The sequence below is a fragment of the Lissotriton helveticus genome, chromosome 7 (genome assembly GCF_964261635.1).
Source record: "Lissotriton helveticus chromosome 7, aLisHel1.1, whole genome shotgun sequence".
Classification (NCBI taxonomy): Eukaryota; Metazoa; Chordata; class Amphibia; order Caudata; family Salamandridae; genus Lissotriton; species Lissotriton helveticus.
This window is the reverse complement of record NC_136068.1, coordinates 1,506,019,080-1,506,045,304: the sequence shown is the minus strand read 5'-3', so window position 1 is coordinate 1,506,045,304 and position 26,225 is coordinate 1,506,019,080. Positions and strand designations below refer to the sequence as shown.

Sequence of the window (26,225 nt, the reverse complement as noted above, 5' to 3'; positions counted from 1 at the left end):
GCCTCCCCGCTTAACATCTAAGCGGGTCTCGGCCCCTTGGTTTACTGCAGCACTGCAGGCTACGCGGCAGCAGTGCAAGGTTGCCGAAAGGGCCTGGCGGGCACACTATGACATTGTGGACAGGTCTGCCTACAAACGCGCGGTGAATGACTACCATCGGGATATCCGCCTTGCAAAGAAAATTTATCTTGCGGACAGAATCGACGCAGCATCGAACTCTAGTAAGGAAATCTTTACTATTGTGAGAGAATTTACTTCTCCCCGGACCGTCATGTCGGAAGAGGCGCCCCTAGAGTCCTGGGCGGCGGACCTTGCCTGTTTTTTTACGGCCAAGATAAAGCTTATTCAGGATTCTTTTCCATCGGGAGCGCCTGAGGAAACATCGTCTATTTCCGCGGCTGGCCTTCCCTCTCTCGTTTGGCAGGGCGCCGTTTTGGCCGAGTTTCCATCTCTGCCGGCCTCTGCCTCCTTAGCACTTATGGGCAATTTAAAATCGGGGTCGCCACTTGACCCATGCCCAGCTAAGCTCTTGGGTAAGTTGGCGGAGGTGGTTAACCCACTGGCGAACCCTCTTCTCAATCTTTCGTTGAGTCAGGGAGTGGTTCCGCCAGGATGGAAGCAGGCGATGGTCATCCCGCTGCTAAAAAAACCGGGGCTCGACCCGAAGGTCCCAGCCAATCATAGGCCGATTTCGCTGTTGCCGGCCCTCGTTAAAATCCTGGAGAAGCACGTCCAGTCGGTGCTCTCCAATTTCCTGGAGTCTCATGAGATCTTGCATGACTCCAAGTCTGGCTTCCGCACTAATCGTAGTACCGAAACCGCGCTCCTTGAGGTCTCTGAAACCATCAAGGGAGTGTTGGATACCGGGGGCAAAGTCATGCTGGTGTTGCTGGATTTGTCGGCGGCTTTTGACACCGTCCCCCATGATGGCCTTCTCGCAAGACTCTATGAGATTGGCCTGCGGGGGACGGTGCTCAAATGGTTTTCATCCTTTCTTGCCGACCGCCGGCAAACGATCTGGACGCCGCCTGACACCGCTGTGATGCCGCCATTGGGAGTCGGGGTCCCGCAGGGCTCTATTTTGAGCCCGACCCTCTTTAATATCTTTCTGTCCCCCTTGGCGGCGGTCGTGGAGTCTTTCGGTGTCCGGATCGTGTCATATGCCGACGACACCCAGCTCCTCTTCTCTTGCGAGAGAGGGGCTGACTTTGACGGGGAGAGTATCCGGAGTTGCCTTGGGGCTGTGTTTTCATGGTTCCAACTGCACAGCCTCAAGTGCAACTCCGATAAGTCCGAGGTACTCTTTTTCGGGTGCGATGCGGAGCCTAGCTGGCAGGCCTGGTGGCCCACTGACATGTTCCCTCCGTCCGGTTCTTCCCCTGTGGCTAAGAACTTGGGGGTTAAGATGGATGGGGGACTGTCAATGAAAGCCCAGATTTTCGGGGTGACCGGCACCTGCTTCGGCCTATTAAAAATGCTGCGGAGGTTCCTGCCTCTTTTGTCGGAGGAGCATAGGAGGCTGACAGTGCAGGCCCTGATAGGCTCCAGGTTGGATTATGCCAACATTCTCTACCTGGGCCTACCTGAGTACCTGCTGCAGCGGCTTCAGGTCGCGCAGAATGCGGCGGCCAGGGCCATTTTTGGTCTAAACAGGCGCGCCAGTGCCTCTGGGTTAATTAGGACTTTGCTTTGGCTTCCGATCCGTAAACGGATCGCTTTTAAGGCCATGATATTGGCCTATAAGGCACTCCACGCTGTAGGAGCTAAACATCTCCAGAAGAGAGTGGTCTTTTACCATCCGGGCCGCTCTCTGCGGTCTGAATCGCTGCTTATGGCGGTCGTCCCTCGCATTAAGAGAGCTCGCCGGGGCGGCCGTTCTTTCAGTCTGCTAGCCCCACAGATGTGGAACGCGCTTCCACTCTCACTTCGGGGAGCGACTAGTCTTTTGGACTTCAGGAGAGGTCTTAAAACCTGGTTGTTCACCCAGTAGGCCTCACTAGTTGCTCTTTCTTGTTTCTTTGTGTGTGTGTGGTCTTTTTTGTGTTCTTTTTAATTGCGTTATGTTATTCTGAATCTGTTCCCCTTACCCAAAGCGCCGGGACACTCTTTTTGAGTATCCGTTGCGCTATATTAAAAACATAAATAACATAACATAACATAACATAACATAACATAACATAACATAACAGTGCTGCACCGACGCTAACGCGGGCGCAAGAAGGAAGCGGAAGGGGGAGAGACGCGAAAACGGCAAGCCGAGCCGGCTGACGGTGGTTAAACAGCACCGAGGAGTCGAAGGTGACGAAGGTAACTGAGAGAGCGCCAAACAGAAGGAAAAATTGTAGGGGTGTATCATATGTACAAGTAGTTAACACCCGCATATATAGAGGATTTACTAATCGTGTTCATATGCAATGTAGGGTTGAGGACTAATGTACTTGGTATTAGAAATACATGGAGAGCTGTTTTGAAAATCAATAATGCCGTTTTAACATAGAGATGTCGTTTGATGTGAAGTCTTTCACTAATAAGAGATGTGTTTTAATAGATCACCATTGTGTCTTTAGATCTGCTTTATTAAAATTCATAGTTGTACCTTTTTATACGTGATAAAATTGCTTGAGGTAGGAGAATGTATTTTGCTTTAAAGATGAAGGCTTAAAGAACGAAAGATATTGTTCATGTTAGGATGTTGGGCCTATAAACGTGCAGAGGCCCAGTTCATGGAAATCGTGTAGGCCTGATCGAAAATGCCTTGCTTAGCATTAAATCGTAGAAATGTTTTTGGAGAAAGCTGCCTTTAGCTAAAGTCAATTGCAACATTAAGAAATTGTGAGCCGATTCACATGTATTCCTTTGCAGGTGCAGGACCAAGTAGATAGTGGAGTAGAAGGGCCCATTGTGTATGAGTGTTAGGATACTAGGCTCAGACGTGGAGGAGTAGCCGAGGAATTCAAGGAAGCAACTTGAAGCGAAGGAGAGCCTGGGACCCAAGGACGTTTTAACGGACAAGGATGGAGAGGTGCCATAATGGAAAATTCTGAAAACCAACACCTTCGAGAGGGGCGTACCTGAAGGCGTGTCGTCCGCATTGTGGGGTTTTGTATTAGGGACAGCACCCTGAGGGGAGAGGCAGAGCAGATGAGCTGAGAAGCGAGAGGGAGCGGTTGGTTGGCAGAGAGCTTAGCTATGACTGAGGAGTCTTTAGACTAAGTCGTGAGAAAGTGAGTGAACTTCTTTGGAAGTCACCACTGCTGACACCTTTATTAGGTTGGGCTATTGTTGAGTAGGGATGTCACTTAGTATAGTGTAGGGACAGAGTAACCTGAATTTATACCTTTTTCAATGCATACTAAAACTCAGGTTATAGCAATTCTTGTTAGCCTGATGATTCTTGAATTGATTCTTGTATTATTCCTAAGCCGTCTGAGACTCTTCCGTAGGATTATGTTTGTACTAGTGCCTGTTTGTCTTCTGAACCTTTTTGCTGAGGTGTTTATACCTTCAGTTGTTTTTGGCTTTGTAATAAATCTTCAAACTTAGTCCATAGTCGGTGGTTCTTTGGGGGAAACAGTGGGAATCGTTGAAATTTATTGACTATTGGTGGATAGATTGCCTAATTCATTCTATGACAGGTAAAAAGGTCCAGTCGACCTGTGACGGGATTCTGGAGAATGGTATGCAGACTCTAGAAGGAAAATCCCGCCCTTACAGTTGGTAGCAGAGTAGGATGGTTTATCTTCTGGAGTGAGGGTAATCTAGAGTAGGTTGAGATTTCCCCGAGGCCCATAGAGAACCAATGACGAGTGTCCAGAGAGTTGTGGACGGAGGATGGCGTTCCATGGAAACTGACGGAGAGTGACGGTGCGGCAGAAAGCAGCAGGTCGTAAGAGAGTGAGTATGAAAAGGGTCATGCGTTGTTAGATTGCGGTGTTACGTTTGTATTGTTGTGTTGTATTGTCTTGTGGAGTTGAGTGCCTGTAGTGTGAAAGGAGATTAGGTTGTGAGCACGCGCAACCAGTGAAAATCTTAGGCTCAAGCGGAGTTTAAGTGGTTCGGGTGTATCGAACACCCATAGTGATTGTCGACCATTGTTAAGGGGGTCATGAGGTACCATTGATCGCCCGCAGGACCGGGATAGGGGGAACGAATGTGTGAGTGCGTGGGTAACGGACGCTGGTCGGAAGTTGCCGTGTGTTTGTAACCTATCAGTTGAGGCGATTGTCCGGTCGTTCGTGGACAGACATTTGCCAGTTCGGTGACAATTACAGTCAGACTGTGGACGTACAGTCAAGGAAGTGGTTGCTTGGTCGGAAGTGATCATTTCCAGTGTATGATTGGGATGCATGCGTGACCGGGAGACGAGCTGAGAGAGGAGGAGAACTGCTGCGAAACGGAGGCGAGTGACGTCAGAAGGAGCCGCGCTGGGATAGGGCGGTTAGTGTGGAGCCGCGCTGGGATTGGTGGATTGTCATCGGGAAGTAAAAGAGCGCTGTAAACAAAGAAACGTTGTGGTTTTCATCATGAAATGCTTAAAAGTGTTGCGAAATTGTTTCAAAGGTGAAAAGAAGTTAGAACCTCGGGGTGGGGAAGAGGCTCCACCCGAGGATACCCCAGCCCATTATATGGCTACGAATGTTGGGTTGCATACCATATTGTGGCTTGAGAATTGGTGTAAGATGACTGACGGAAGTGAGGAATTGACTTTTCCTAAATACGGAACATTTAGATTGGAGGTGCTGTATCAGTTAAAAGCGATTATGGCTTCTTTGCGGCCTTTGCCCAGACCAACACAGTTTGAAGCACTAAATGTGTGGATCAGGGCAGCCCATGAAAAGAACAGAGATAGGAGACAAGAAAGAGTGAAAAGATCAGTTAGGGCGGTTCAAGATGCGAGATGGGATGCACTAGCCAAGAGGTGGAGAGTGCAGACCATCAAAGGGGACAGGTTGTACCCGTTGTTGGTCAATACAGGGGATGCGCAGAGAAGGAGTACTGAGGATGAGGACAGTGAGACAGACGACAGCCTGATAGAGAGACTGTTGTCGGAGAGACCACCTTCATATAATCCTGAGATGGAGGGAAGGCCAACACCAGCAATGGGCAGGGAAGCCTCTGTCGTGGACGGTGGCGTCCCAATGGACAGTGGCTTGAGCCCCTTAGGGGACAGGTTCGGCTCGGTGGAGGGAGAAAGGGCACCTCAACTTTCTCCAAGGACGAGAGTAGTGGGAAGATTTACGGTACAAAATGTACAAAACAAAGAGGGTGTCGATTCTCAGACACTGCCAGACGCTCTTACGGTACCTGTTACGGTAGGTCCCATAGTATCAGTGTACAATCCAGAACAGACACAAAGCGAGGGTCCGCCACAAACAGAGAGAGAGAGAAGTGTCAGTGAAGGAAGGAGTAATGTGGCGGACGGATGGAGCCAATTGCCAAGGCCTGTAGAAAGGAGCACCCCTTTGGCAGCATCGGCAGACTCATATGGAGAGCAGGGGGGTTTGAGAGGACCGATGAACTTGAGAGGACCACGGCCAAGGTCACTTAGAGAATTAAGGCCTGATTTGAGAACTTGGGAAACGATGGCGGATACCGAGAGCAACAGGTCGAGGGATGATTTTGACCATGGAAACCAGGAAAATAGGGGTGTGTCTCACTGCGTGCCTAGCGAAAGCAGGCAGGAATGGGATCGCGGGAGTGTGGAAAGTAGGGGGGGCGTCCCACCACGCCCCTAGCGATAATAGACAGGAGTGGGACCGCGAAAGTTGGGAAAACCGAAGGGTTCCCCATAACACACCTGAAGAAGACAGACGAGTGAGTCGGGACTGTGGTGGGAGGGACTCTAATGGAACTTCTAGCCAAGGTACATAGAGGGCGGCGATAAAGGCAAGAAGGATCGATGTGATGAGACTCAAATCAGAAGTGGAGGAAATAGTGGAAGGCAGATTGCCACTAGAGAGAATTGAACTCTATGAACCAGATGAACTGTTGTTTGTGGCGAAAGATGTTACTCGAAGGGCTAGGACAGCTCATGAGAAATTGTCTGAATTAGCGAATAAGTATGCTGTGGATTTGACAAGGACGGAAGCATTACAGGGTGGCCATAGGTTGTAGTACTCGGACCAAGATCTAGAAGAGAAGAGGGTGATCGGATTAAAAACCCACATCAGGGAATTGGTTGTGGGACTCCGAACCTGGATCCAATTGGACAAATGGGAGGAAAGGTGGTCAAAGAAAAAGAGTGTTAGGCGAAGCGCTATTGAGACATCTCCGGGAGGAGGGTTGATGCATGTGGAGGCGTACCCCTTGCGGGAGGTGGCTCACGGGGGATATGTACATGTACCCTGGAGTAGGGGAGATTTGGCTGCCTTTACAAACTCATTTCCGAAGTTGCGCGAGAGTCCAGTGGAATGGTACAAACAGGTAGAGAGGTTTGTTAAGATCTCAAAGGTACTGTGGATTGATCTAAACACACTGTTTGACATTGTGGTTCCAGGAGACCTGTGGATAGCATGTAAGGTCAGTGTTGAATGGCCCACAGTGGAGCCAGACCGAGATGCTGCCACGAATGGACCCTCACCCAGGGTAATGATAAAGTATGAGCAGGCGATCACGTGGTTGAAGACTAAGGTACCACCACAGGACATTGACTGGGTGAAGATAGATCGGACTAGGCAGGAACCGAAGGAGACAGTTCACGAGTATTATGAGCGACTATTGCAGATTTTTAAGCAGTACAGTGGATTGGATGTGATGGATCCAAAGGACATGGGACAGTTTGTGTCTAAGTTTGTTCTGGGACTGAGACCTGATATCTGTCTCATGATACAACAACATTTAATTTGTTGGCAGAACAAGCCTCTGGACGAGATCTTGAGGTACGCGAGGTATTGCAGTGACGAGATAGACTCTAAGACAAAGAAGCTTAAGGATAAACTGATGTTAGTCCAGATGCAATCGGGAGGACAGGGTCAGTCAGGAAGTGGAACATTAGGGAGAAAACCAGGGGGACAGAAAAGGGACAACGAGGAAGGCCCAAGACTAAGGATAGATCTGGCAACTCTGAAAAAGACGACCAAGTGTCATCAGTGTCATGAGGTCGGACATTGGAGACGCGAGTGTCCCCATAACCCAGAAAATCAAGGACAGGAAGAAGAGGAGGAGGAGGTTCAAGCCCCTCCGGTACAGAAAGTAACAGTAACCATGTTCAAGACGGCTAAAGGGGGGACTTCAGACCCTATGCCTCCGGTTCCCCAGCCACCGAAGATTTCGTCAGGGAACAAGGTTTACAAGCAGATGCCTTTCATAGTCGAAGGGGACGAGTACTATTACTTTGACCCAGTGACAGGACGGTGCCTGAGTGGGGAGGAGGACTGTACCCTCGGGGCAGTTCTGGAGGTAGACCAGAGGGGACTATTCGTAGAGGCTGATGTAGATGGACATCCCACCACCTTTTTGGTTGATACTGGTGCTACCCGTTCTACTGTACGGTCTGCAGTAGTCCCCAACTTACCCCTTTCAGGACAGACTATCCAAGTTGTAGGCATTGCACACAGAAGAATGACAAACCCACTGACTGAGCCAGTCCCAGTGAAGATCGGAAGTTTCAGGGACAAACACCAATTCGTAGTGTGTGATTCCAGTCCTGTGTGTCTGTTAGGGAGAGAGCTACTGTGTAAACTCAATCATACCATCTACTGTACCCCCAGGGGAGTGGAGTTGCAGACAAATGATGATGATGCTGCCTTTAAGGTTGCAAATACGCATGTGTGCATAGAATTGTATCCTGCTTTAACTGTGGAGGAACTCCCTTGGGATTTGAGGGATACAGTCTCACAGGAAGTGTGGGACTTTACAGGAGAGGTGATCGGTTTGATTAGAGGAGTAGAGCCAGTTAAGATTCAAGTGAGGCCGAATGCTGAGTTCCCAAGAACACCCCAATACAAGTTGACTCCGGAAACTATTGCAGGAATAAAACCTGTGATCGAATCCATGATTAGACAGGGAATTCTGAAGGAGGTCATGGGCAGTCATGCAACTCCCCGATCATGGGTTTGCAGAAGCCTAGCGGGAAGCTTAGGATTGTGCAGGATTTGTGGAAGGTGAACAACATAGTTGTTCCATGCTGTCCAGTGGTACCGAATCCATCAGTGATACTGTTTCAGATACCGTTCCAAGCTGAATGGTTTACTGTGATTGATCTGTGTCAGGCTTTCTTTTCGATTCCATTACATGAGGAGAGCCAATTTATTTTTGCGTTCAAGCTGGAGAATCGTGTTTTAACGTGGTGTCGTATCCCTCAAGGGTATACGGAGAGCCCATCGATCTTTAATCAGTTGCTGAAAAGGAATCTTGAGAGTCTGGTACTGCCGCAGAACTCCGTTCTCGTACAGTACATAGATGATCTCCTTGTTGCGTCAGAGACAGAAGAAGCTTGTAGAGTTGACACCATTGCTTTGTTGAACCATTTGGCAGAGAATGGACACAAGGTATCCCCCAACAAGTTACAGTACTGTTTGTCTGAAGTACAGTATCTGGGTCACAGGATAGAGAAGGGAAAGAGGAAAGTGTCGCCTGACAGGATTGAGGCGATCATGAGAATGATGGTGCCTTCGACCCAGAGAGAGGTTAGGATGTTCCTGGGTATGGTTGGCTACTGTCGCTAGTGGATTGCCAATTTTTCCCTGAAGGCGAAACCATTGCAGAAACTGACGCACAAGGATGTAAGTGATCCGGTACCATAGGACAAAGATTGTATGATGGCTTTCCTTAAGCTGCGAGAGGACTTGTGTCGCGCTCCGGCTCTGGGAATGCCCGATTACACCAAATCATTTTCACTGTTCTGTTGTGAGAGGGAGGGGTGTGGTTTGGCAGTCTTAGCACAAGATCATGGAGGAGTCCGTAGACCAGTTGCTTACTTCTCGGCTACCTTAGACGCAGTAGCCGCAGCGTTGCCCGGATGTCTTAAATCCATTGCCGCAACAGGTGTCAGCATTGAAAGGTGTGAAAGCATTGTGGTGGGTCATTCACTGACGGTACATGTTCCCCACTCAGTGGAATTGTTGATGACCAGGACCAAGACGCAGCACTTGACAAATAATAGGCTCACACGCTACGAGCAGGTTATACTTGCTGCGGAGAATGTGACCCTTAGGAGGTGCTCGATCTTGAATCCTGCTACTTTGATGCCATTACCAAATGCCTTAGACGATGATTGTGAAGACCATGATTGCCTTGATGTGACTGAACTGTGCACCAAACCCAGACCGGATATTGTTGATGAGCCACTGGTAGACCCTGATGAAATTTTCTTTGTTGATGGCTCATGTGTAAGGGACAATACTGGTCAGTTGAGAGCAGCTTTTGCTGTTTGTACTATTTCTGGAATAGTCGAAGCGGCCTGCCTGGAAGGAGTACACTCCGCTCAGGTGAGATAATTGCGTTGACGCGTGCCTGTTTGGCAGCCAACAAGATTCGGATCACCATATATACTGACAGCCAATATGGGTTTGGTGTGGTTCATGACTTCGGTCAGTTGTGGTCTCAAAGGGGTTACATGACATCATCGGGTTCCCCTATCAGGAATGGAGAATTTATCAGATTACTGCTGGAGGCTTTGCAGGGTCCAGCAGAGATAGCCGTTGTGAAATGCACTGCACATAGCAAGGGTACCGACTTTGTGTCCCTGGGTAATCGTTATGCTGATGAAGTTGCACGTTAGTGTGCCGAGCAGGGATACTCGTTTACTGAACAAACTGTCGAAGGGGCGCAGGGAAGGACTGAGTTAAAAATGGTGCTTGAGGTGGCTGATACCTGGGAAGAGTTGAAGAGCATGCAGGAGCAGGCGTCAGACTATGAGAAAAAGGTGTGGGGGACAGCTGGTTGTGTCAAAGGAGAGTTGGATTTGTGGGTTTCGGCTGATGGGAGAGCGGTGTTGCCGAATGAACTGGTGAGTCCGATGGCACGACAGATACATGGTCGTGTACATCTGGGAAGAGATGCGATGATGCGTGTGTTCAGACAAACTTGGTACAACCCGAAATTCCGAACGGCTTCGGAAGCAGTATGTCAGAGGTGTGTTACATGTCAACAAATGAACGTTGGGAAAAGAACACCAGTCACATTGAGTCACATTGGGAAGTCTGGCGGACCTTTCAATAGGATGCAACTGGATTTCATTGAGATGCCGAGGTGTAATCGCCTCAGGTATGTCTTGGTGATCGTGTGTGTGTTTTCCAGGTGGGTTGAGGCATACCCAACTCGTAGGTGCGATACACTCACAGTAGCAAAGTTATTGTTGAGGGAGCTGGTGCCACGTTTCGGGGTTCCGACCTCTTTGAAATCGGACAGAGGGACGCATTTTAATAGCGAAATTGTGAAAATGCTCTGCTCTGCACTGAACATTGACCAGAGACTGCATTGTAGTTACCGACCAGAGGCTTCTGGCATAGTGGAGCAAATAAATGGAACCCTCAAGGCCCGAATGGCGAAAGTGTGCTCATCTACGTCCCTGAAATGGCCAGATGCATTACCGTTGGTGCTAATGAGCATGCGTAGTACGCCAGACAGGAGGACAGGTCTCTCACCTCACGAAGTATTGATGGGGAGGGCTATGATGCAGCCATCTATTCCTTCAACAGCCTTGCTAAATATCACAGATGATCTGATTCTTGATTATTGCAAAGGACTTTCTGATGTCATCCATTCTGTGTCCCTTCAGGTGCAGACTGCTGAAATTCCGGTTTCTAGAGACCTTTGTCACGACCTGTGTCCGGGTGACTGGGTCCTAGTGTGGGAACACGTAAGGAAAAGCTGCCTGGATGTGCGCTGGAGAGGACCGTTTCAAGTTATCTTGGTGACGAACACTGCTGTGAAGTGTGGAGGATTGCCAAACTGAGTCCATGCTTCTCACACCTGACGAGTTCCAGCACCCCTGGAAGAAACAGCTCCTCTCATAGATGAAAATCCGGACGTGGAAGAAGATCCACTGGAGGGGACAAGTCAAGCTGTGGGGGTGTCTGAAGAAGCCGGTAACTCATCTGATCGAGCTGAAGGAAATCACGACAACAGTGACACTGAGTCTGCCTCTGAATGGGGAAGTTGCTGTGAAGGTGATTTGAGCGAAGAGCAAGCTGAAAGTAGTGATGAGCAGGGTGTGCAAACGAGAAGCAGAAGAGTGAGAAGCACAGAGGCTCATTGGCCTGAGAGGCGGAGGCGATTGAACGTAAGACTGGCTTCCGAAAGAGATCTTGCCCCTGTATCTGAAGAATCAGACCAGGAAGAGGGAGAACAAGAAACAGAGCAAGGAGGTCCGAGAAGGTCAAGGAGGGTGAGAGTACCTTGTCGAAGATACGCCACTCCTGAGTGGACCTACCCTGTGACAGATGCCCGGTGTACTGAGATCAGGGAGGGTGAGGGCTGTGACAGTGACCAGTACGAACCCAAATGTTAAGTTGGATGTGGTGCTGTTGGTACCAGGACTTGAGATCGAAGGTGTACTGACACTCACCATTCCTAATCCCCCTTACCTAAGCAAGATACGTGATTTAATCCTGAATAGACTGTTTTTTCCTACATTTGGTCCAGAAATACCATCTCACGAATCGATTGTGCTTTGCATGGAACTTCTGGAATACGTGCTAAGTGCAGTTGGAGCAAGTGTGATCATTGATTATTAAAGACTTTTGTAAATAGCTGTTGAACTAACCTAGAGCCGAATGGAAGAAGAAGAAATGTAGGGACTTTCCACAGAGGACGGAGGAGGGTTAGGGTTGTCTGTTGTTGATGCAAGTGAAAAACTAAAACGGGGATTTCTGCTTTCAGAGGTGTGGTTCGAGAGACTCAAATAACCAAGGAAGAGACTTTGGGTTGTTGCTGAGAACGAACTACATTGTTCCGAGACCATGGAGGCTGGAAACCCGACTCATAGGGCTAAGTTCATTGTAGGCACCCTTATAGGAGGAGTGATACTCTTTATTTTCTTAGTAGTTATAGTTTCCTATTTAGTACCACACGAGCAGGCAGTGAAGGTTGAGGGAACACCGACACCTACCACTCCTAGCAAGAAAGAGGTCAAAGTAGGAGCAGAGAAGGCTTTGCTAGAAGAAGAGAGTCGTAGGTTACATGCAGATCTGTCTAAAGGCAATTTTAAGCAGAATGGGTATGCAAAGTTGTTGTATGAATACATTGATGCGATGGATGCGAAAGACTGCTATGTGTGTATGCAATTGCCGGCTTCAGTAGATGAGGGTATTAGATACCATCACCTTCCATTGACATATGGAATTTCATGTAGTCTGCTGCTTAGCATATTTTATGGGCGAAACCATTTTGAGTATTTCTTTTCGAATTATGATGCTGTGCTTCCAGAAGTCCCTGCTTATAAACACTTGAATAAGTTCGATTATTATAAGTCAGAGGATAGACTTGGATATTTCTTCATTCCAACACAAGAGTTAGACACCTCATATGCACACCGACACAATTTGACATGTTTGCTATCAGAGACAGAGAAAAAGTTCATAGAACAAGTAGAGGACAGGTACAAAAAGCAAAAACAGTTGCGAGATTCAGGGCAAGGTAAAGTAGATTGGACGGATGAGGAGAAGCAGCACAGGTCAAGAGGGAGTTATGGTCCGATAGCTCTAGATAAAGTGCAGAAAGGGAAGTTGTGCATTCACAGACCACAGACGTATTATGAAAATGTGTATGTGGGTCATACTGCATGTGAACACACTTTCACAATGGAGTATTACACGAAGGATTTCTTGCAGTGCGTGGTGCAGGTGATTCCTACTGTTTATTTTGTCTGCTGAAGGGATGCGTATGTAAGATTGCCGGAAAAGTGGTATGGAACGTGTTATCTAGCGATTATTTTTCCCAAGATTTACCATACTGAGGATTTTGCTCTCTTGGAGGGAGGACATCAGACGAGGGTAAAGCGAGGTGAAAGTGCTGGTGCAATAGTTGGAGATGTTTTTGGAGCAGTGATACCCATGTTGGGAGTCATTTTGAACGACGTGAAGATATGGCGAATGGCAACTGTGGTGGATGAACTATCAATGAGTACAGCTAAGTCATTAGTGTTGGTTGAGGGTGAGATGTTGTCGATAAGGACAATGGTTTTACAGAACCGTCTTGCCTTAGATGTCCTTCTAGCAAAAGAAGGAGGAGTCTGTAAACTTTTGAAGGTACAGGAATGTTGCACGTATATTCCAGAAAATTCCAAGGATCTGGAGAAATATATAAGTAACATTACTGCAATCCATTATGAAATTGAAGATTTAACGCAAGAGAACGTGTGGGAGAAGGTTGGCAAGGGATTTGGAAATGTTAGAAACTGGCTTGCAAATCTGGGAAGGAGTTTCCTTGGGTTTGTACTGAAACCCCTCATCATAGTTGTGGCATGTGTGATTGGGTTGTGGGGTTTGGTAAGAGTGTACAAGTGGTATAGGTCAACTAGATTGGAAAGATCGATGAGAGTGCAAGAGCGAAGAATGGAGAGACTGCAGGACAGTCAATATCGGAGCTTGAGAGCGATGGAGATGCTCAAGCGAGGGAAAGTGGTGACAGGCTCTGTTTAACTCGGTTCTTACCCTCAGGGATGGTGTGATGATAGTGATGACACAGGTCATCAAAGGGGGGAACTGAAAGAGCGCCAAACAGAAGTAAAAATTGTAGGGGTGTATCATATGTACAAGTAGTTAACACCCGCATATATAGAGGATTTACTAATCGTGTTCAAATGCAATGTAGGGTTGAGGACTAATGTACTTGGTATTAGAAATACATGGAGAGCTAATGTTAAGAGTTTTGAAAATCAATAATGCCGTTTTAACATAGAGGTGTCGTTTGATGTGAAGTCTTTCACTAATAAGAGATGTGTTTTAATAGATCACCATTGTGTCTTTAGATCTGCTTTATTAAAATTCAGAGTTGTACCTTTTTATACGTGATAAAATTGCTTGAGGTAGGAGAATGTATTTTGCTTTAAAGATGGAGGCTTAAAGAACGAAAGATATTGTTCATGTTAGGATGTTGGGCCTATAAACGTGCAGAGGCCCAGTTCATGGAAATCGTGTAGGCCTGATAGAAAATGCCTTGCTTAGCATTAAATCGTAGAAATGTTTTTGGAGAAAGCTGCCTTTAGCTAAAGTCAATTGCAACATTAAGAAATTGTGAGCCGATTCACATGTATTCCTTTGCAGATGCAGGACCAAGTAGATACTGGAGTAGAAGGGCCCATTGTGTATCAGTGTTAGGATACTAGGCTCAGACGTGGAGGAGTAGCCGAGGAATTCAAGGAAGCAACTTGAAGCGAAGGAGAGCCTGGGACCCAAGGACGTTTTAACGGACAAGGATGGAGAGGTGCCATAATGGAAAATTCTGAAAACCAACACCTTCGAGAGGGGCGTACCTGAAGACGTGTCGTCCGCATTGTGGGGTTTTGTATTAGGGACAGCACCCCGAGGGGAGAGGCAGAGCAGATGAGCTGAGAAGCGAGAGGGAGGAGTTGGTTGGCAGAGAGCTTAGCTATGACTGAGGAGTCTTTAGACTAAGTCGTGAGAAAGTGAGTGAACTTCTTTGGAAGTCACCACTGCTGACACCTTTATTAGTTTGGGCTATTGTTGAGTAGGGATGTCACTTAGTATAGTGTAGGGACAGATTAACCTGAATTTATACCTTTTTCAATGCATACTAAAACTCAGGTTATAGCAATTCTTGTTAGCCTGATGATTCTTGAATTGATTCTTGTATTATTCCTAAGTCGTCTGAGACTCTTCCTCTTCCGTAGGATTATGTTTGTACTAGTGCCTGTTTATCTTCTGAACCTTTTTGCTGAGGTGTTTATACCTTCAGTTGTTTTTGGCTTTGTAATAAATCTTCAAACTTAGTCCTTAGTCGGTGGTTCTTTGGGGGAAACAGTGGGAATCGTTGAAATGTATTGACTATTGGTGGATAGATTGCCTAATTCATTCTATGACAGGTAAAAAGGTCCAGTCGACCTGTGACGGGATTCTGGAGAATGGTATGCAGACTCTAGAAGGAAAATCCCGCCCTTACATGACTACACACCGTAACTACACACCGTGACACAGAGAAACAGGGGCACCGGGAGCGGAGGCGGCTTACTCGCACACACAACAGGGGTAAGTGGGGGAGGCAGTGAGGCTGTGTGGAGCAGTTAAAAGCCTCTTTGTGTTTTTTTCCCTTCAAGAGCCAGTATATTTGGGCCGGTTAGCAAAACTGTGGCAAACAGTGGCCGAGTTGAATAAGATTGTGGCCGAACTGAATAAGACTGTGGTCGAACTGAGTAAGACTGTGGTCGAACTGAATAAGACCCCACAAAATACAAGTCGAACCAGAGAACGTGGACCCTGACCTGGCAGCCCCAGCCCCAGCCCCAGTCCCAGTCTGAGTCTTTAGAGATTGGGGAATTCTGCGTATGGGCACATTTTTAACCGGTTAAACAGCTCCAGATTGCTTCCTCCCCTGTTCTTTTCTTCTAGCTACCACTAGGAGGTTTCATCCACCTGCAATTGGTGGTGAATTTGCCGAGCCTTGCACGATCACGAGAGAGAGGAGGAGCAGGAGCTTGTGCAGTGCGGTGCTTGTGGGCTTAAGGATGAGGTCTGGCCGTCAGCGTGGGGCCCCACAAAACTCTATACAAAGCCAGAAGACAGAAGAGATAACAGTTGCTCCACCCCAACTGGTCAGGCACAAGGAAAATGGAAAACAGGAGGGAAAATGTTAATCAGTAGAGGCAGTGCCTATATAGAGGGGAATTTGTGTATTCCAGCCGAGGAAAAGGCTTTATCTGCTTCTCTTAGTAAGGACCGTGTTGTTCATATGAAGTCTCCATGTGTGGCGCAGTCATCTATAAAGAGCTACTTCTTTAAGTACCATCAAAAACAATCTGATAAAGATAAACATAAAAGAAAGACCTCCTAAAAGGAAGAACCTAGTGGGAATGCTAGTGACTGTTCATTGTCCTCTCCTTTGTCGTCCCCACTGTGTAAAAAAGAGAAAAAAAGTGGCTCTGTTAGTGATCTGACCCAACCAAAGTTGCCTGAAAAATTGGATGCTGTAGCCGTCAATCAGGATAGGAGTGTAATAGGCGAAGGTGTTGTAGTGGAGAAAGTGTTGGCACCCTCGCTCCAGCCTTTACTTGTAGCAGGGCAGCTACAGGCTCAGGCGCAAATTCACGTCTGTGTCCATTCTGCTAATCAGGTGGAGTCACAGCTGGTCGATGATTTTCAAATTACCAGTCAGGCGTTGTGTTGTAAAGGGTTGGATGTAGTGTGTGATTTGTCTCCTTGTAGGACACTGAACGAAAATAAAGATGTTATTGTGTTCGATCTTGGAGCTGAAGTTGGAAATCCATCTCACAAGGATGGGTCTAGTGAACCAATTTTAGTTTCAGAGGACTCGCTTCCTAGCCCAAATAGTTGTTCTGTTAAAGGTGGTAATGTCAGCTTTTTTAACCTGGACCAGTCAAGTATAATTATGGAGAATAGCTTTATTATCAATAAATCATTGTTCGATCCATGTGTAGGCAGTTCTGAGAAGATTATTAATACAAATAACCAATGTAGCTTAGACCTAAATGGCCAGTCTAATCCAGCTGATATATTGTTATTGTCTAAACTAGAGGTCAACCCTCAGGCTACCCCAGGTGATTAAAAAAAAAATGAGGCTAGTCCTGAGCGGGGTTTATGGGATTGTCTTTTACGTTGTTGTAATACTTTATTCGATAGATATTTATCATAAAAGTACAAACATACATACAAAAGTACATAAAAACAATCTACCCAAAAGTACTACATTCCAACAGAATAACTCAAACAATTTAAAAAGACGAACTATTTTAAAATAAAAGTGGAAGATTAAAACTATACAGTCGTTTCAGATGAGTTATTGTACATTGCCCAACAGCCTAGATCGAATTATCCAGGCACCCGCAAGATATTTTACAACCCCACAGACAATATACATTGAGGCAGTGTTAGTTAACATAATACGCAGGGCGGATCTATAATCTTTCACACCTAAAGCCCAGCATACTGGTTTCAGCCATTTGTTTCTAGCACGCTTGTATGCTGTGCATGCAAATAAAAAATGACCTAGGGTTTCCTTCGGGCAAGTGCAACCTGGGCAATTTAAGTCATGCCCCCCATGCCTTTCCATCCTTCCATAAATTCCTTAAGGGGCAAAGTACCATATCCCAATTTCAAAAACATGGTCCTGTCTCTGGGTAACTGGATAAAATCCAAAAAGGGTTCCAGTTTACACGTTGGTTTATGTTCAAAGAATTTGGTCGTCAGAGATCCAAGTTTGGGGTTGGCATGGACCTTGGTCTCAACCCAATCCCAGTATAACTTTTTAACAAATTGTTTGAGTGGTGGATTTTGCGAGACCCAAGATTCTCCCAAACCTATAGAGGTTACCAACAGCTTGAGGTTATTGAGCCACTTTATCTTATTGTTGGTATTGAGGGAGATTAATTCGTCCAACACTCGTGCATATTCAATTAATTCTTGGGTCCTTCTAAGGCGGACCCAAAATAGCAGTGGCCTGAGATGGACTTTATCAGCAATTAATTTCTTGCCCATGTCAAAAAATAATGGTAACAAAGGGGTTGACACTGGAAGTGATACCAAATCTCTAATAAACTTATTCTCTGCCAACACCAGAGCCTTGATGTTTTCATTACCCCATAGCTCAGAACCGTAGACTGCCGAGGCTACAGCCTTACCCTCATAGATTGCCAGGGCTGGAGCAACCGGTCTGCTAATGGAGAGGCGCTGGTTTTTTAATATCATTCCAGACACCCTTTTGAGGTTAAGTACCATTTTGGATATGTGGGAGCCCCAAGACATATTATTGGATAACCTCACCCCCAGATAATCAAATTCATTTACCACCTCCAGAGGTGACCCGAAAAGTGAGATGTGTACTTTTCTAGCCTTTCTTTTTGCAGATAAAACCATTAGCTTTGTTTTCGTGGTATTTATTGATAAACCACGCTCTTTACAGAAGAGAGAGAAACGGTCAAGCAATTTTTGCAGGCCCTTCGGGGTCTTGGACATCAGGAGGGTATCATCCGCAAAGAGGAGTGTGGGGGTCTTCTCTCCGGCAAGGACGGGCGCGTCCGCAGGGTCCTCCCTCAAATAGTCCACCACCCCATTTATAAAGAGGGAGAACAACGTTGGCGCCATCACACATCCCTGCCGCACCCCTCTATTTACTGGTACCCTCCTTGTCAATTGCCCCTGACTCCCCCACCGTATCCTTGCAAAATTGTCCTCATGGAGCTTGATGACAAGTTGCAGCAGATAGCTAGGAAGCACCATAGCCAATAATACCTCCCACAGTTTGGCACCTGGGATGACATCAAATGCGGTTTTGAGGTCAATGAAAGCCAGATAAAGACTGCCCTTATTAATAGATACTGACTTCCAGTAAACCGCACAGAACCGAAACACCTGGTCCATTGCTCCTACATTCTGCCTAAACCCAGCCTGGAAGTGTGTTAATATACCCTCACCCATAAGCCATGTCTCAACTCTGCTTATAATGACCCTGCCAACTACCTTTTGAATTGTGTCAATTAAACTAATTGGTCTGTAGTTGGCAGGGTCCTCTCTATCTCCTTTTTTGTAAATCGTGATCACTTCCGCCCCTTTCCATGATTCCGGGACAGGGTGACCTAGCTGGATTAAATTCATAAGGCATGCAATGAAATCTGCCCATATTAAGGGATCATAGGATAACAAATCTCCGGGCAAGCCATCTGGACCGGCTGCTTTACCGGGAAAAATTTTAGAGATGGCATCTCGGACCTCTCGCACAGTAAATAGGATTGCCTCGGCGGGTAAATCTATTCTTGGGTAACGTAAAGCTAATGATGTTGGGAGAGGTTGAGCGTCATCATCACAATATAATTTAAAAAAATGGGCATGCCATTGCTGTTCACTTATGTGATTTAAAATGGGATCAACTTCTCTACGATCTAGAATATTAATTAATTTCCAGAAAGTGACTGAGTTCTTTTAATAAGCCGCGATTTTAAGTTGCTGCCTATGATTCTCCTCCCAGTTTTTTTTAGCTAGGGTAATGGTTTTGCGATAGTCGCACCTGACCAGTCTCATGGCTCTTGGGTCTTTTAATTTAATGGCTAGGGCAATAGCCTTCCTCTTTTCCCTGCACTTTGCTTGTACCAAAGATTGTTCTTCGGGGTTCGCGGATCAGCCGATAGCTTCCCCTTGGAGTTTTTAAGGAAATACTTTCCTATATTAACTACAAAGTTCTGATAATGGTCTAGTAATTTTAGGCCCGAGAGATTTGTATTTACCAAATCCAACGCTGCGAGATTGGAAGTTTCTGCGATAACTAGTTCCCTGATATGGTTCCCCTCTTCACACTTAACCACGTCCCATTTTAGTTTCCTGTTGCAGTTGGAGGGAAAGACCTCCTTCATGATCAGCTTCGGTCCTACACTCTCGCTTAACCCATTGGCCCAGTTAATTCCCATGCACAAAGGGTTGTGATCACTATCTGAGGACTGCTTGATCTCCATATCTACAAGGTTGGCCCAGGATTGGACATCTAAAAAAATATAATCAATACGCGATGGGGAGCCTATCCTATTATAGGTCATCGCCCCTTTACGATCAGAAATGGTCCGCCCATTAAGAGCTCGTAGGTTGTGGTCCAAAGCCAGAGCATTCAGCTGTATTGCTCTGGGATACCATTTCTTGATCGGGGCCAGGTCTAAAGGTGGTATAGAATGTCTCCAGTCCTCTGAGCACCAACCCAGTATGTCCTCATCATCCAGAGGTTCGAATGTACAATTAAAATCGCCCCCTACCAAGATTTTTGAACCAGGAGGTAGTTCTGAGAACTTACAATCCAGCAGCTCGATTGTTTGTGAAATTTGGAAACCCTGTGCCCCCCTTGCATAGATACAAAAAATGTGTATTTTATCCCCATGGGGACTTTTCAGGGAGATGTGCAAGATGTCATTAGAGGGGACACTGTGCATGGTGACAACGTAATTTAGATTGACTTTCACCCATATGTGGAGGCCACCAGAAGGGCGACCTTTCCCTGATGAGACTGCAGGAACATAATAGGTGGAGTACCCATTTTTATAGTGCGGAGAGAGAGACCAGGTTTCCTGGAACATGCAGATATGGAAGAGATCAATGAAGTCGTTCCATTTTGGAGTTGCAAGGTTTTTCTTAAGCCCTGCTATGTTCCAGGAAAGAATATTAATAGGAGTGCCGACTACAGTCGGTACAGTAAATAATTGTGTGGGACCGGGTTCCTCTTCACTAAAACTAGGGCCGCAAGGTTCCGAGTGTAACTCACCCTCCCTGAGACTACCAACTTCGATCTCCAAAGGGTCTAACATTTCCCTCAATACTTCTTTATCCGGTGTAGTTGAGGGTGAAGGGCCATCTATCTCTTTGCTATCACTGGGGCTACAAGTTTCCAGGTATACTTGAGTCTCTCTAGACATACATACGTACAATGGGCTCAATTACTAATGCGCTTAATTTCTACTCAGACAAATTGGATGTTCAGGTTGATATTTTAAACACACTAGCATCTCATGTAGTGGGTATTGACACAAAACTCCTGCATTTAACTAACCTGATTACGAAGGTGCAAGCAGATAAAGATAGTCCGTTTATAACTTGCCCCTGTGCACAATTGATTGATAAGATCTCTGATCTGCCTTCAATAGTAAGTTCAATGGTGCAAGAAGTTAAATTGTTGTTGGGTAGAAAAACGCACGGTATCGATGAAATTATTGATCTATCTAACAGCATAAGTAGATCAGTTGATGACGGTAAGTCACAATCTGTAAATGATGATAGCAAAATACAAGCTACAGAAATCGGAATGCGATATAATTAAAGATGGCTTGGTAATAGCAGTTGGGAGTAGTGACTATTCAGTGTCAACCCACAAGTCAAGCAGTATGAATAAGTCATGCCCAAATCAAAGCCGTGAAATAAGTGTTCCATCAAAATCAGTAATTCTCTCGAAAAGGGCAAGAAAAAGGTTAAGGAAAACTCACAATAAGAAAACGCATGACTTACAATCATCTAGTAAGAATGTGTGTGAAGATCCTAAAATCTTGGAAGAAATCGAATCTGAAACAAAATCATATTTCCCGATTTTTGGCCCCAATAAAAATTCAGGATTTATTGTAAAGGAAAATCATATAATGGAGTGTGGCATCAAAAAATTAGGGATGTTGATGCTAAATTTAGTTCTGGTCCCATAGTGGAAGCTTCAAAAATAATAAAGGAAATTGTATCAGAACAACCGATAAGTGTAAGGGCGGAAGTCCAAAGTGCGCAATTTAGTCATATTCAGAAATTAGTAGATTTTAATAGTCATTTAGGTAGTATTAGTAATGAACAGAGGTTTGAATTAAGCCTGAAACCAAGTAATGAAGTAGTGGTCGATCAAGGAGTTCATAACAATATTATTAACCAGAAATTTGTAAATCACACTCATCAGCAAGGTGGTAATAGGACCGATCAGGTGGCCCACTCTGGTACACAAGAGCGATTAATAAAGGAAGTTAAAGAAGTTAATTTCCCGACTGAAATGGTTCTGGTGCTTGCTATTAAGAACACGTGTCCACCTGGTATTATGGATAAGGATAATATTGAGCATTCAAATCTGTCGTTCAATATGAGGAAAGTAGCCTCCTGTCCACAATATATATCAAGAGGCCCTCATGATATCTTAAATCGTGGTAACATCTTGAAATTGTTACATGCAATTACAGATCTTAAAGATGTGGTAACTAGGGATCTGGAAGCTGTGGAGTTTAAGAAAGAAGGTGAACACCTTGACAGGGAGATAACAATTACAACCTGGTTAAATACGGAAATTGTTGATAAAATAATGGCCAATGGTATAATATTTGAGAAATGGGGCATTAAAGTTTGGCGACCACAAGGACCTTGCTATCCGATGTTGCTGATTCCAACTAAGTCACTTGATACAACGACTAACAAAAAATAGCTACGGTAGCACAAAAAAGAGACGATAAAAAAATAGCTACAGCAGCACAGGTTAGAGTTTTAAAAAGTGCGTCAGGCCCATCTACGGAATTAAACTTAGCATACCGCAACAAGATAAGGAGTAGCCAGTCTGGTTTGCGAACATGTGAGGCGTTGAAAAAAGTCCCAGAGTTAGTAGATGATTGGAGCTGGCTTCCAGGAATATTAACAAATGCAAATCCTGAAAAGAAGGATTGATGCCTATCAAATCCTTTGAATCTTTGTTCCTGGAACACTAATGTTTTAAAACCATTAATTGAGGACCAATATGTAATAGATTTCTTGAAGGCTTTTAGTATATTAATGTTTCAAGAAACCTGGAACACGTGTAGTGAACCCTTTATTGGTTACTTTGAATACTGTAATGTCGCAACGCGTGAAGCTAACTCAGGTCGCCCATGTGGTGGTCTTTCTATATATGTTTCTTTGAATCTTAAAGTAGATCACTTTGAAATTGACCTTCAGGTAAAATGGCTACAGTGTGTTAAATTAATAGCTGGTCATTCTATTATTCTATTAAATGTGTATTTAAGTTGTAAAAAGAAGGTTAGATCCACACAAATCATCCACACAAATCACTCAAATCACTCAGCTATGGGGAATGGTAAAAACGTTATATTTTGATCATTTGAACTCAGTATTTATTATCTCAGGTGATTTTAACATGCATTTTGTTGCTTTTAAAAAGCAGACACTTGACTTAAAACGTTTAGCTCAATGGACAGATTGTGAGTTTAAAAAATACAATCTAAAGATTATGCATGACCCGGATATTATCCCGACTTTTAACAAAGCAAGTAGTTCTTCTGTAATAGATTATACTATAATGTCTGAGAAATTATATAATTTAGTAAAAAGCTATCAGATAGTCCCAAGGATTGAAAGTGATCACAATCCACATTCTCTTTGATCTAGCTCTGGACTATCTGCCAGAAACTAGGACTCTGGTAAAAGCTCCAACAGCTTTTAATCTTAAAAGGTTAACATGGAATGAAAAAACTGAGGAAAATATTTTGGGAGTCCTTGCCTGTTTAATACAGGGCGTGCAGTCTGCTCACAGTGAAGAGAATTCCATGGTTGATTTATGGTCACATTTGTGTGACGAATCGTTGGCTAAATTTGCTAGGGATGAGCCCTCTAAGGGTATAACACTGAACCCTAGGAAACCAGGGTGGTATTCTTCCCACCTACTATATCAAAAAAGAAAGCTTAATAAAGCAGTAGGATTACTGCACAGGAATAAAAACAGGCTATCGCTTTTTATTATATCACTTAAAATTAGAGAGTTAAAACAGGGATATAAGAGGGAAATTTGGAGAGCAAAGCAAGCATATTATGAATCAACATGGGCAAAGATACATCATGCTTGTAAATCCAAAGATCTACGTTTTTTTGGAGCATTATTAACAACATCGAGAATGGTAATAATAGAAGCAATAGTGCTAATGTAGATGAAGTAAGTTGGATGAACTTTTTTAATCAAAAAATCGATACCCAATGTCCAGATTATGACAAGTGTGATAGTAATAGTCCTACTGACATGCATAAAACAACAAATAGAGGGAGGCCGGATTGTATTCCTCCTCCTCAATGTAGTATGGATATTGAGCCCTGGTCGCTCGATAAAGTAAAAAAAGCGATAAATAGGATTAGATCCAACGGAGCACCAGGTCCAAATGGTATTCCGAATGCAATATTTAAAGCTAAATTAAGTAATTGGCCGGAGTTATCAATGCTTTTGTTTAATGAGGTACTTAAATCAGGCCTTATTCCGTTATCGTGGCATGGAAGTATTATACAACGACTATATAAATGTGGCCCCCAGGATAATCCGGCTAATTATCGTTTAATCACACTCACAGACGTAGATGCAAAAATGTTTGCTAGTTGCCTGTTGGATGAGTTAGAGGCTTGGGCCACAAAAAAGGAGCTGATTCCTAACTTTCAAACTGGGTTTAGAAAGGGTGAATCAACCCATCCCAATTTGATTTTATTAACACTATTAGGTGAGAGAGCCAAAACTAGGATGCAAACATTATATGTTTGTTTTATTGATTTAAAAGCCGCTTTTGATTCTGTGCCGCGAAATACTCTTTGGTGGAAGTTAAGGAATTGGGGTATACCGGAAACTCTACTAAAAATTATTATACTTTTATACTCCGACACCTGGGTGCAGATCAAAATTGGCGATGGAAAACATATGACCCGTCGTTTGGCTACTAATGTGGGATTGAAACAAGGCTGTGTCTTGGCTCCTTGCCTTTTTAATCTTTTTATGGCCGATTTGCCAGCTCATTTTAAAAATATTAATTCGCATTCGCCTTCGATTTATGGTCAAGAGATTAAATATCTGCAATATGCAGACAATACCATTTTAATGAGCCAAACAGTTATAGGGTTAAAAAGGTTAATTGATTCTTTTAATTGTTATGTCATACAAAATGGACTAACAATTAATATAAAAAAGACAAAAATAATGACTATGGGAAAAGGGAAACCGAGGATTAAAGAGTGGTATATCAACGGCCTGGTAATTGAAAATGTGAAATCATATAAATATCTTGGAATTACTTTTGATGATGGACTGATATTTAGACAGCATTTTAATAATCTTGAAGCCAGGGGTTGCTCTCTCGCATTTGCTTTTAGAAAATTAAGAGACAAATTATCATGCCCTAACTATGAACATCTAATGAAGTTGATGAGAGCAAAGTTAATTCCATCTTTGGACTATTGCTCAATCATCTTTAGGGGCAAAGACGTGAAATTTCTCGACGATATAGAAATTAGAACATATAAAACTGTTTTTAAGATCCCTAAATATATCAGTCGTGCAAACATAAGACTGGAATTCGGATTGAAGAATCAATTTCTGGCGCGTCAATCAGCATTTTTGAAGTCCTTGTTATCATTAGTCCGTTCGGAGGAAGGATCTTTAGCAAAGCTGTGTTGGCTCGAAATTTCGGAAGGTGAATATTCAAAAAATTGGCAGCTGTACTTAAATGCTTAATGTAATTTTGATTGCTCTAAATTAGTAGTGGAAATGAGAAGTAGAATAGTTTTTAAGAAAGAAATGAATCAAATGGCCACATTACTAACGACTATTGCGGATAAGGAGGACTTAAGGAAAAAAAATAATTTCTGGTCAATTGCTAACTCTTTTGGTAGGTTGTCGCCCCAACCCTATCTGTCAAATCATCAAAGACCTTTGCTTAAGAATACATTTATGTACTTGAGGTTGGGAAGATATCCGACAAAGGATGGAATTCAAAATGGGAAATCAATGGTCATCGAGTATTTGCAGGCTTTGTGGGCTAAGGGAGGAAACAATAACTTTTCATTATCGCCGGCTATCGCTGGAATATCTAGCCAAGCTAGCACTGTATTCCCAACGCTCAGTGCTATGGCGATAAATATTCCAGCGATAGCGGGCAAATGGCCAAATACCGCCATAAGTTCACCATAAGTTGGCAGGGTATGCTCAGACATGAGTCCCTTGCTCACTTTGCCACTGGATTCAAGCAAGCCGGGCTGAAGACGGCTGTAATGCCAGAAACTGGTCCTCGGAAGCTTGTTTCCGGTCCAGGAAAGGCATGGCTTGGCAGTTCAGGCTGGACTGTTCCGATGAGGCACAGGGTCAGACTGATTTGCATATGGCCATGTCTAAATTGGGGTGGCAGAGTGGGCTAAAGAACGGTGATGGATTAAACCCAGATCAGTTGACTGGGGGTGAGTGCTTGTATTGTCAACGCTCCGTCCATCACCACCTTTCGTTTTGCAAATATCACCTAAAAAACAGCGATGTCTCTCCCAAAACAGCGATGATCTTCGTGATAAGGCCCTGTGGCCTTACCCCCATAATCCACCTCCCATGTTAGGTATGCTAACATAGGAATTTAGCAGACGTTAAATTCCTGCGTTAGGCCAGAGGTAGCGCGATTATTATCATTGCTACCACTCCTTGCTAATATTGTGAATCTGCCGTCTCGATATTTTCCCATGTTGTTTCTGTCAGCCACGCCTACTTGCATCTCATTATTGATGCGTAGTGAGTGGTGACAGAAACGGGGGATAAATCAAGGATACACACACCAGCGTGTCCTTGTTGATAATGTGATAGAATTATCACCGCTTTTC

The 26,225-nt window shown here is 44.7% G+C and overlaps 1 protein-coding gene across 1 annotated transcript in view; it reads right to left on the bottom strand.

Annotated features, from left to right (window-relative positions):
• LOC144767505 (sulfotransferase 2B1-like) overlaps positions 1-26,225 on the bottom strand; it is a 565,054-nt gene that overhangs the window by 104,504 nt on the left and 434,325 nt on the right. The gene's annotated exons all lie outside the window — the stretch shown is intronic.